The sequence below is a fragment of the Schistocerca piceifrons genome, chromosome 2 (genome assembly GCF_021461385.2).
Source record: "Schistocerca piceifrons isolate TAMUIC-IGC-003096 chromosome 2, iqSchPice1.1, whole genome shotgun sequence".
Lineage (NCBI taxonomy): Eukaryota > Metazoa > Arthropoda > Insecta > Orthoptera > Acrididae > Schistocerca > Schistocerca piceifrons.
The window spans coordinates 259,320,166-259,333,182 of record NC_060139.1 but is presented as its reverse complement, the minus strand read 5'-3'; the positions used below and the strand labels follow the sequence as shown (position 1 = coordinate 259,333,182).

Genomic DNA, 13,017 nt, shown 5'->3' with positions numbered 1-13,017 from the left:
CGTTCTACGCTGCTGCAGCTCTACAAAGCCCTTGTTCAATCCTACCTTGACTATGGGAGTCTGGTTTATGGTTCAGAGGCGCCCTCAGTGTTGCGTTTACTCGACTCAGTGCACCACTGTGATGTTTGCCTTGCGACGGGAGCTTTTAGAAAGAGTTCAGTGACCAGTGACCTGGTGGAGGCCAGAGTCCCTCCATTAAAGATTTGGCGAACAAAACAGCTCACCAGTTACGTTGCACATGTTTGTAGTTCTCCTGCGCGTTTGAATTACTGTCTCCTTTTCCCAACTATGGTGGTTTATCTCTCACATCGGCGACCCAGGTCAGGGCTTATGATTGCAGTTCGCGTCCGGTCCCTTCTGTCTGAACTGGAGTCCTTCCCATTAACACCTCTCCACCTCCAAGGTGTACATCTCCAAGGTGTACATGTAGGCCGCAGTTTCTTCTGGACCTTCTGCATGGCCCTAAGGACTCCATTAACGTGGTGGCTCTCCGCTATCACTTCCTCTAGATTCTCGACATGTACTGGGGCCGTGAAGTGGTTTGCACCGAAGGCTCGATGGCTGATGGCCACGTAGGCTTTGCATATGTTCATGGAGGACATATTGAACAGCATGCCTTGCAAGATGGTTGCAGTGTTTCCACTGCAGAGCTGGCGGCCATATCTCGTGTTCTTGAGCACATCCGCTCTTGCCCTGGTGAGTCATTTCTCGTGTGTACTGACTCCTTGAGTAGCATACAAGCTATTGACCAATGCAACCCTTGCCGTCCTTTGGTAGTGTTCATTCAGGAGTCCATCTATGCCCTGGAATGGTCCCATCGTTCAGTGGTGTTTGTGTGGACCCCAGGACATGTCGGTATCCCAAGCAACGAACTTGCCAACAAAGCTGGTCAAACAGGCTTCGCGGAAACCGCTTCTGGAGATGGGCATCTTCGAAACTTACCTGCATTCTGTCTTATGCCGCAGGGTTTTTTGGCTTTGGGATGCGGAATGGCATAACAGTACGCACAACAAACTGCGTGTCGTTAAGGAGACTGTGGATGTGTGGAAGTCTTCCATGTGGTCCTCTTGCAGGGAATCCGTTGTCCTCTGCTGGCTCCACATTGGCCATACGTGGCTATCGCATGGTTACCTCCTTCGTACCGAGGACCCACCTCGGAGTCGCTGTGGCTCATAAATGACAGTCGTCCACCTCTTGCTGGACTGCTCTGCGGCAGACTTTTAACTTTTCCAGCACCCTACCTTCGGTGTTGGGAAACAGTGCCTCAACAGCAGCTTTAGTTCTACGTTTTATTCGCGAGGGTGGGTCTTATCATTTGATCTAAGTTTCAGTGCATGTCCTTTGTCCCTCTATGTCCTCCACACTAGTGCTTTTAGGGTGGAAGTTCTAATGTGTTGCAGAGTGGTTGGCTTCTCCTTTTTATTCTCATGGTCAGCCAGCCATGGTAATCTGCTCTCTTGTTTTGATCTCTTGTACATATTTCTTGCATCTCTCTATGCTTTTCTCCTTTCTTCCAGCTGTGTTATGTATATCTCGATTATTTTACTCCCACCCTTGTGGAATTATTTTAATCGGAATGAGAGACTGATGACCTAGCAGTTTGGTCCCTCTCTTCCTCTGTTAAACCAACCAACCTGACTCTAAAAAGGCTGTCATCAGCAACTTTTGCTTTAATAATCATGGCTCATCTTGGTGACATCACCATTTTAAAATCAGCTTATTTTGGGTATGTTCAGTCATTAATGAATTACGGCATAATCTTCTGGGGTAATTCACCTGTCCCAAAAAAAAAAATCCTGACAGCTTAGATGAGAGCAGTGAGAATTGTGTGTGGGGTTTCTCCACAAACCTCATGTAGAAAACTCTTCACACTGTTAGGAATACTGACAACGATAAGTCAGCACATATACACTCTGATGAATTTTGCCATTAAAAACTGTGCTCAATGTGAAACAAATTGTCGATACAAGAACTATAACACTAGAGATAAAGATGATCTCCATTTTGAACTAAAAAATTTTTCACTTGTACAGAAGGAAGTAAAGTATGCTGCTATTAAGACTTTTAATGTACTGCCTATTATGTGTACGTACAAGAGAAAAGGAAATGGTATTCAGATGTATGTTAAAGAAATACTTGCTTGTCCATCCACTGTTCTCCTTAGATGAATTCTTTTCCAGAAATAACTAAAAGTTCCCATACACACTTTTAATGTACTTCTTGAATAAAATGATATATCTTGTTATTCAGTAACTAGATGAAAGATTCAATACTATGTTAATATTAGACAGTATATTACAATACTAGATAAATGTTAGCTAGTAAATAAGAAAAATTGATACTTATATTATTTAAGTTGTTGTACTATGTTATTATTATTCTGTAGTATTAATTGTATCTGTATAATTGTATTAAGGGGAGCCGAAATGATCCATCTCCTCCATGTTAATTTTAGCAAATAGAAGGAACATTTTTTCTAAAACTATTAAACATATTGCTCTGAAATTTGGACTACAGGTTCAGTGAATATTTCTCCACAAAGTTATAATGCCATGTTAAGAAATATTTATTGGTTTTTGTTTTACAATTTTTTTAAACAGATGCTTATTTTTTTCTCTAAAATTTTGCACTTTTTCTTCTATAACTCTTGAATTATACAACATTTTTGTACAATTTTTTGTAAAAATGAAGGGAAAGAAGTAAACAATATTGCGTATAAATTTCATTGATATACTGTTAGTAGTTTCTTAGAAGATGTTCCTCAAAGATAAAAATTTTAAAGTTATGGGAAATGGCTTCCAAAGTTTTTTGATACATTCCTGCCCCATATGATGGATTATCAGTATCCTCTTCTTTTTTCGAGTGTTAGTTTCCTTTTCACTGGTATTTTCTTCCCTTTTGCTGCATGTTGTAGACTTTTGTCTCTTCTTCTTGCTCCTCTTAGTCTTTCTTCATCAATTACGCCCATTGTGGAAATGGTGTTGTGTCCTAGTTGGAAACCTAAACGTTTCAGCACATCACATTTGGTAATGTTTGCTTCATTGTATATTGCCACTGCTTCATACACTGCAAAATGCAATGTTTTTATCTGTACAAACTCTCTTTTGGGAATCCTAATCCAAATTAAGTTATTTACACTTTCATTTGGATTTTGTGTTTTCACATGTAAACACTTTTCCAATAAACTTGGCTGTGACAAATCTCTGAATATGGGCTTAATTACATCAATTACAGCATTTGGCAAACTGTTTTTATGGGCATATTCCTTTCCTGATTGGTACTTACACCATGAGTCATCACCTGTGGGGCACAGTGCATGTTGTGGGTGCTTGTTTGTGATGCAGTATGAAAAAATAATTCCCATACTGCTCTCCTCATATGCTAATTGCTTTTTGTATTTTGCCTAATTGCACACCCATAATACCTCTACACTCTATCAATTGCTTCATCTGTGAATCTTCCTCTTCCTCCTAGGGTCTTACCATCACTAAGCTTCTGGTATCCTAATTTCTGCTTTAGTTTGTGCAAGCGAGCCCCCATGTGCTTCTGCACATGTCCATTGCACTTCTGTTTTTTAATGTGAATTTCATTGCCATAAGGTTTGAGTTCTCTACAGCTTTATATCCCTTAGAATCACCATCTCCTAGATTGTTAGTGTATCGTACATTATACCATTCCTGTGATCGGGAAAAAATTGCTTTCACTCCCTCTACTTCTATCACTCCACCCGTGCCGTGAAAATTTGCTTCAGAACTTTCACTAAGTTCGTGCTTGGTATTGCCCTTACATCTACAATGTTTTGAGAGAACAGCAACATCACTTACTTCGCAACTGTCTCCACTGGCAGCTGTCGCAACTCCATTTAGAGATATATGACCTCTACGTTGCCATGATCCATCTAAAGTAACAGTTAAATCTCTACAATTCCCATTATCTGTCACAGCTTCTTCAAGTGCTTTCTTCATTGTTGCTTGAGCAATATCTTCAGCAGAAGATCCCACCAATTCATTATAAGATCCAAACTTGGTTGGTGGATTTGGCAAGTTCATAATTCCACATAATTGTCCCTGCAGCACTGCCCTTGCCAATGCAATGCAGGCCGTACACTAGCCTAACATTTATATCATACACCTTCTATCATGTTCATTTGGAGTAGTTGGTAAAGCAGTCTGAGCAGCATCTCCCTTCGAAACAACAAAATATTTCTTCTTCCGCTCATTGTGCCTTTTCTTAAACACTTGATCGCTGAAATGGGGCTTATTGATATCCACAAACCAAATACATAAAACAGGTAAAAGCAAAATTCGTCAAATACGCAAAATTGAACAGCTAAACAACACAAAGCAAACTCCATAAGTTAACACACATGGTATAGTGTTTATGTTTACCGATATGAACAGTCACTTGTCACAGAGATAAAGCCATAAAACGTTGGAAAACAAAACACTTCTAATTCCGCAAAGATACCCTGCTTGCAGCCAGTGAGTGTTGTCGTCAGAGATGACACACCAAGTCGTTACAACCGTTTACGTGGCGCGTCAGCTTTGCAGCAATAGAAAACACACTTAGAATTCACTTAGAAGGGTGAAACTGGATTTGTTTTCTTCAGAAAACTCCAAATAATTTTATAATGAGAAAAAAAGTTAATTTTGTCATTTTCATTGTTCCGGCTCCCCTTAGCGTGTTCCACATCCAAGCAAATTTCTCGCAAGTGCGGATCCATGGTATACATCTACATTTACATCATACTTCGCAAGCCACGTTATGGTATGTGGTGGAGGGTACGTTCAGTACTATTATCTGATCCCTCTAACCATGTTCTACTTACGAATAGTACATGGGAAGAATGCCTCTGCATTGGCTCTAATTTCTCGAATTTTCTGCTCGTGGTCAATACGCGAGATGTATGTGGGAGGAAGTAATGTGTTGTTTGACAGTCTTTAAAAGTGCTGTCCCAAAATTCCAGTAGTAAATCTCTCCATGATGCACAACGCCTCTCTTGTAACATCTGCCTGTGGAGTTTGTTTACCACCTCCATAACGCTCTCTCGCCAACTAAACGATCCCGTGACGAAACATGCCGCTCTTCATTGGATCTTCTCTATCTCCTCTATCAGTCCTACGTGATAGGGATCCCAGATAGATGAACAATACTCAAGAATCTGGTGAACAAGCACCTTATAAGCCACTTCTTTCATGGATGAGTTACATTTCCTTAAGATTCTTCCGATGAATCTGAGTCTGGTATCCATTTTTCCCACTATCTGTTTCATATGATCATTCCACTTACTGTCACTGTGGATGGTTATGTCTCGATATTTTATGGCAGACACTGTCGCCAGCTGTTTGTCTCCAGTAGTGTAGCTGTACAGTAGTGGATTTCTTTTCCTGTGTATGCACAGTACTTTACATTTATTTACGTTCAGGGTCAACTTCCAGAGTCTGCACCATTCATCAATTCTCTACAGGTCATTCTGCAAATTCTTACTATCTTACGGCATTGCTACTTCGGTATCGACAACTATATCATCTGCGAATAGCCTTAAGGAGCATCAGGCACTTTCTACTACATCATTTATATATATTGTATGCAGCAATGGTCCTATCACACTTCCCTGTGGTAATCCAGATATTGCATATACATCTGTTGATTTAGTTCCGTTAAGAGTGACGTGTTGAGTCCTGTCCGCAAGAAAATCTTGAATCCAATCTCAGGTCTGCTCTGATACGCCATAAGCTTGTATTTTTTTTGTTAAGCGACATTGCAGGGCAGTGTCAAATGCCTTACTGAAATCAAGGAACACATCAACCTGATAGCCGTTGTCCACTGCGCTGTGGATCTGAATCAAATGGTTCAGATGGCACTGAGCACTATGGGACTTAACATCTGAGGTCATCAGTCCCCTAGAACTGAGAACTACTTAAACCTAACTAACCTAAGGAGATCACACACATCCATGCCCGAGGCAAGATTTGAACCTGCGCCGTAGCGGTCGCGCGGTTCCAGACTGATGCGCCTAGAACCACCCCGGCCAGCGTTCTGTAGATCTCATGGAGGAACAGAGCGAGCTGAGTTTCGCAGGATCTCTGTCTGCAGAATCCATGCTGATTTTTTTATAGAAGAGATGTTCATTTTCCAAGAACGTCATAATTCTTGAGCATAAAACATGTTTCATAATGCTACAACAGATTGATTTCAACAAAAACACTCCGTCTTCAGGCCACAAGTGGCCCATGGGGACCATCTGACCGCCGTGTCATCCTCAGTTGAGGAGTATGGTCAGCACACCGCTCTCCCGGTCGTTATGATGGTTGTCTTTGACTGGAGCCACTACTATTCGTTGACGTCAACAATATAGGTCTATAATTGTGTGGATCTGTCTTACAGGCTTTCTTAAAAATGGGAATGACCTGCACTTTTTTCCAGTCGTTTTCCTTTCGTTGCTCAGGCGATCTGTGATAAATTACTGCTAGAAGGGGATCAAGTTCTTTCACATAATATTTATAGAATTTTATAGGTATCTCATTTGGTCCTGAAGCCTTTCCACTACCAAGTGATTGTAGCTGCTTTTCAGTTTCACGGTCAGTTATCTCAGTGTCTGCTATTTCGATGTTCGTATGACGATTGAAAGGAGGGACAGTGCTACGATCTTCCTCGGTGAAACGACTTCAGTAGACCGAATTCAGTATTTCAGCCTTCTCTCTGTTATCTTCTGTTTTGGTGCCAGTGTGGTCGCTGAGAGAATGAATACATGATTTTGACCCACTTACTGATTGTACATACAATCAAAATCTCTGAGGATTTTTACTCAGGTCGGTTGACAATGTCTTACTTTCAAAATCATTGAACGCTTCTCTCATTGCTATCCTTACTCTCATTTTTGCTTCGTTCAACTTTTGTTTGCTAGCTAGGTTTTTACTTATCTTTAATCTGAGATGAAGTGCTCTTTGTTTATGTAGCACTTTCCTAACAAGGCTATTAAACCATGGTGGATCTTTCCCATCTCTTAAAACCTTACTTGGAATATACTTGTCTAATGCATATTGAATGATGCATTTGAATTTTTTTCATTTGTTCTACACATCTTTGTCCTCATCGCTGAATATTTGATGCTGACTGCTGAGATATTCTGAAATTTGTATCCTGTCACCCTTGCTGAGCAAATATGTCTTCCTACTTTTCTCAGTACTTCTTGGGTATCCATAGTCATAGATGCTGTCACCGTCTTATGATCACGGAAACCTTCCTGTACATTAACTGATTCGATAAGTTCAGGCCTGTTTGTTGCCAGGAGGTCTAAGACGTTACCCTCACAAGTTGGTTCTCTAACTATCTGCTCAAGGTAATTTTTGGACAAGACATCCAGAATGATGCCACATGATTCCCTGCCTCTGGCACCATTTTTGATGGCGTAACACTCCCAATCATACGTGGCAAGTTGAAGTCACCCCCTATTACAATGGCATGATCAGGAAAATTACTAATGATTTTCTGTCTGAAGCACTCTACAACTACAGGTCCTAACCCAGGTGGTCTATAAAAGCATCTGATCACCATATTTGACCATTCTTTGAAACTCAATTTCACCCAGATTAGTTCAATTCAGAATCCATGACAACCTCACTAGATTTTATCCATTTTTTTACTGCAATAAACACGTTGCCACTGTTGGCGACCAACCTATCCTTACGATAAACATTCCAGTCTGAACTTACGATTTTGTTGTTGTTGACGTATGGTTTCAACCAGCTTTCTGTTCCCAATACTATCTGTGCATTATAACCTTCAGTAAACGATACTAATTCTGGGATCTTTCCTTGGATGCTCCCGCAGTTTACTAAAATCATATTAATCTTTCCTATCTCTGATCTGTGAGGACCAAGCTTCACCGAGGTCCATGTGACTGATTTAACAGGCAAATCGTCTTTGCTTCCAAGGGAGGGGTTCTCTAACCTGGAAAAGCTCTAGTTGCACTTCACATGTACTCCGCTACCCTAGCAGTTGCTTACTGCATGTAGTGCATGCCTGATCTATTAAGGGGACCTCTACAATTCTGCACTCAATAGCAGAGATCGAGAAATTCGCATCCAATACCATCGCAGAGCCGTCTCAACCTCTGCTTTAGACCTTCCACTCTGCTCCAAACTAGAGGACCGTGATCAACCCTGGGTATGATGGTACAAATAGACAGCTTAGCCTGCAACCTGCGTGTGTTGCTAGTTGCCTTCATCAAATCAGCCAGCTGCCGAAGGGAGCCAAGGATGGCTTCAGAACCCAAGCGGCAGGCATCATTTATGCCGACATGTGCCACTACATGCAGACGGTTGCACCCAGTGCGTTTGATAGCTGCCGGCAAGGCCTCCTCTGCATCACGGTTGAGACCTCCTGGCAAACAACTGATGACCACAGCAGTTAAGTCCCATAGTGCTCAGAACTTTCCGGCAAACATACTGAATGCGCACTGGAATTCTTTCCCGTGTTGCCTGATCTCCCTCCCTGAGGCGCTCCATCACTCGCCTAACATTGTTGTTCCCAATGACTAGAATACCCACCCTCTGTACTTGTCCGGACTGGGTTGAAAAATCGACCACTGGCCCAATGGGAGACGCATCTTGTGCTGGCTCAGAGTTATCATGAACACTGGTTGCACCTCTTATTAAATAAATAAATAAATTAAGTAATTAATTTGTCTTCTCTGTTTTGTATATTTCCGACCTGCTCTTAGTTTATTCCTGACTTGTTAACTGTCCTTTATGATTTTTAAGTTCTCTAGTTATTAAATTGTTTCTTTTGGTAAAATTTTTTAGTTGATTCCCTCTTGTCTTGTTGTGCTGTGTCTCCTGTGACCTAGAGTCTTTGGTATTTTTTCCTAATTAACTCTTGGTTGACTGATTTGCTGCTACTTTATAGGTAGAATTTTTTTTCATTCTTTATGTATTGGTGATTATAAATAAATTTCTTCTTTCAGGACCAACCAACAAATCTTAGGCAAAGAAATGAGGCAGCATTCCTTGTTGAAGATGATGACAGTGACACCATTTTTGTGCAGGAAGTAGGTTCACAATTGAGTCAGCTGGAAGAACAACAGCAAAGGTTGGAACAACACTCAGAAAATGCTAGAAATGTTAACGACAGGCCATGAGAGGAAATACACCCATTTGAAGATGAGTACCAGAGAGAAGTGGAGATGATGGACATGGAAGATGATATAGAAACAGTAGAACACCAGGCATTGTTTGCTATATCCAGTAAACATACTGTTTCACATAGTCAAAGCAGTATTTCTAAGAGAAAGAATTGAGCGAATGATGGCATTGTGGTAGAAATAGTGCTGCTCAGAGATTATGACTTTTCCTTAATGTCTCATTTACTGGTCTTGAACTGACTACAGAACTAAACCGAAGGCTAGAAATTGTAGAAGTCGTAAAGACTACCACAAATTTGTGTAGGAGTGCAAGCCCAAGAAGAGAACCCGAGGTTATACCTCATTTAGATGATTTGGATGTCTCAGAGTTTGTTCATGCAGCCTGGTCTGGGTGATATATGCCATGATGGTGAATAATTCCTATAAACTGCAAAAGGAAAGTGCAGGCAAGTTCCAGACGCTGCTTGCAATGACAGTGAACTTGAAAGATGAGAATCAAGCAAAAGTCAGTTCCTTTTTTAGTAGAGGCTGTACTTCAACAAACAGACAACATTCTGAATTATCCAAAATTGATTTTCATGCTGCTGTTGAGAAACATAGTGAGGAAGAGCCTAGAACAGCTCAGATTTCACTGCGACATGGTCATGAGTGTTTAGGAAACTTTTTTTGGCCCATTTGTTGAACCTGCATTTGAAGACCACAGCCATCCATCCATCCATCCATCCATCCATCCATCCATTCATCCATCCATCTCTTCTGTTAGTAATATTGAGGAAAGTGTCTGGTGATTGACAGGAAACCATTTTTTTATATACGACAAAGAAAAGTTGCAAAACTAACTACAGCTGCTGTGTCCACTGTGAAGAGGTTTCTTTTGCCTTTGACATCCTTTCTCAAGACAAAATTTGATGGTTGGTATCTGACCATAAAGCTGTGTGATGGATCAGCAACATTGGAAGTTCTGTTTCCCTCTAATGTGAGTTTAATTTTATTTAATATGTAGAAACTTGAGTTTCTGGAAATGTAAGCAGTTTGTTGCCGAATATGATTTCTCTTGAGAAAAGAAACATTTTAGTGTGTAAGATTAGAATATTTCTATTAACTTAATTTTGATGCTATTCATAAAGTAACCTGAGATTGGTTAATAAAAGTAAATAAATGCTTGTAGCTTCATAGTGCTTGTGTAGTTGGGAAACGACTATGAACATCATGTTGCATCAGACAACTCTGTTGCGTTTGTCAGTAATGTGAGCAGCAAATGATGTAAATGGACAGTTTTATTGCATCTCCCGCCAGCTGTGAGGTACCTTCTGTCATTTGCTTCCTGCAAACAGTAGTGGATGCTGCTGTAATTCAGCGGTGATTGTGTCGTGTGTATGGGGATTGGGTGAAGAGGGATGCTGTTGTGAGGGAGTGGTGCAGAAAATTCAAGGCAGGTTGCATATATGTGTGTGCTGAAAATGACATTCAGATGTCACTTATGAAGTTGTGCAAGATGCTGACGAAATTGTACGTGCATAGGGTTTTATGCTCGCTGCTTCTGTGGCATTCGGTAAGTCATATGTGCCCCTACGGGTGGTGCTAAATGGTGAGCATCTGAGGGAGCTCAGTACTCATTTGCTGGGTACGTGCTTGGCAAATCCAGGTTTCCTGAGTTGGGGCTGGTGAGTGCCACCAGTTCTGTGTAAGTGTAAGCTGTGGGCATGCTTCTGTAACCATAATGTTGCGCAACGATGGAACATTGTGCATCATGGCATCACAGGAAATGGGGATCTCTGCTTCACTGCCTGGCTCGCAAGGATGACAAAAACTTCTATAAAAATCCTCAATCTCAAGGAGTGCTGCATGGCAGTAAGACACATGGCTGTTGTGACGGAACAGTCATAGCAGGCAACCTCTGGGCAACCAGCTGCATCTCGCTTGTAAAAGCTTACCTAGGCATGTGGGGCTCTGTCTAGGTGGACCCTTGTGTCCTTAAATGTTTGTGGGGTGGAGAGACAATTCTCTTACTTACTCGTATCAAATGCCATTGTAGTGGATGTACCAGTGGAGGCCGTGAACAACCAATTTAACAAATGGGCTTATATTGTCAGTCCTCTTGGTACAGGAATTAATTCAGATTCTTATATTTCTACTAATGGAACACATGCTGCTAGACGTAATGTGTTTTTAATAGTTGAAAGAGGGCAGCTTTGAGAAAGTTACATCTTTATACATTCAAAAGAGTTTAGAAGCCATTACTGGCACTTTAAACTCTGTAAAAAAATGGGCGCTGTTGGTTGAAACTTATGTAGTCTGTCCAAAATTACTTTAGGATTGACACTATGGCGAGCAAGTGGAAATGTGGAACAGAGGGGCCACGTCCCATATTAACACATGCGTAATCTTAACATTTCATTCAACTTGTGCAAACAGGTAAACTATTCACTTTATAAATATGGAAATTGTATCAGTGTGTTCTGGAAGAATTACACTACATTTTGATTTTAGTTTTATCAGCGAGAACAAATTACCAAGACTGTATAAGGACAGTTTACGAATGTGTATTTTCTTACGATGTTGCTGAGTTTATGACATGCGGCAAACTTTTTTTGTTATTGAAGTTAGGTGACTACATTATACAAATGAAATCTTAAGAATACATCATATTGTCATATTCAAAACCAGAACTCTGTCGGAGATCTCTACTGTAAGATAATTTGAGTTAAATATGACGCTCAAGTGTCAACTATGAATCAGGTGCCTGTATGGTTTTAACACGAGAAACAGATCACTATAAGATTGTAATGAAACTGTTGTAAAATTTTCTGGTCCACCTACTTAATTATAACACAACAAAAAATAAGATGAAGCATGTTAGAAACGTGGTGGTAAAATGTATCTTAAGTAGGACAACCTCTGGTATTAGAAAGAACAAAAGTGACACAAGTAACAGAGCCTCTGTATTGCAGCAGCCGTATTGTAAACAATAATACTTGTTTTGTGCGATATGTACTGAATTTCTTATATGAACGTCCTTTGGAATTAGTTGCTATTAAGGCCTTCTTATTAAAAATTCAAAACTAACGATGATATAATTTTGTTATGTAGACACTTATAAATTGTGCGTGCCAGACATGTAGTGGGATCCGCCTGTGCTCCATTTCTACAGGGATAATGGAAAAACTCCACTGATATCACTCTCATTGCTATGATGGATTCTTGAAGTGTTACTGTCACTGTTAGTGTTTAATGAAATTATCATCTCCTCCACTGAATTTTCAAAAAGAGCTTCATTCAGCCATGCTCTTTCCATGATGCTCCTCATATATTTGATGGCTTTTCTCCAATCTTCAGCGTTGATGTTCGTTACAGCTTCTCTTGTGTGCGCTTTGACTGCAGTGAGAATAATTTATTGTTATTCCTTGCAACATAACCTGTAATTTGGGCCAATATTAACTCTGTTGAATTGAACTGGCAGTGGTAAGGTGAGAGCCTAAGAACTGTGTAATCACATTCTTTTGCCAGTTCATTGATTTTGTGTAGGGCACTTTTATAAGGCCACCATTTACATCAGTGTTATGATGCTGAAGCCAATCAATCATCTCCTCCTCTTAGTTTGTCAATGTAGATGCCTTGTCAACAACAACTAAAGGGTAAGGAGCATTCTGTAGAAGAATTTTTGATGGTTTTCAGAGATTTGTTATCAGTGAATCATTGCACCACTTTGTAGATGTAACATGGTTCATTTTTTTGCCATAATCTTGTTTTCTTTGATTTAAAAAGCAGGAGACTGTTTGGGAGAAAACTTTGTGAGATGCCTACATGAAGAAGAATAAATGTGCCCCCCTTGCCAGAAGGCATTGGTGTTGTCCATTTAGCTGTGTTGTCTG

At 40.4% G+C, this 13,017-nt stretch overlaps 1 long non-coding RNA gene across 1 annotated transcript in view; it reads left to right on the top strand.

Moving 5' to 3' along the window:
* Positions 1-10,105, top strand: part of LOC124777676 — a 63,060-nt gene extending 52,955 nt beyond the window's left edge. Inside the window, exon 4 of the long non-coding RNA XR_007015763.1 lies at positions 8,969-10,105. This is a non-coding gene — a long non-coding RNA (uncharacterized LOC124777676). The remainder of the gene's footprint in view (positions 1-8,968) is intronic.
* The last annotated feature ends 2,912 nt before the right edge of the window (positions 10,106-13,017 follow it).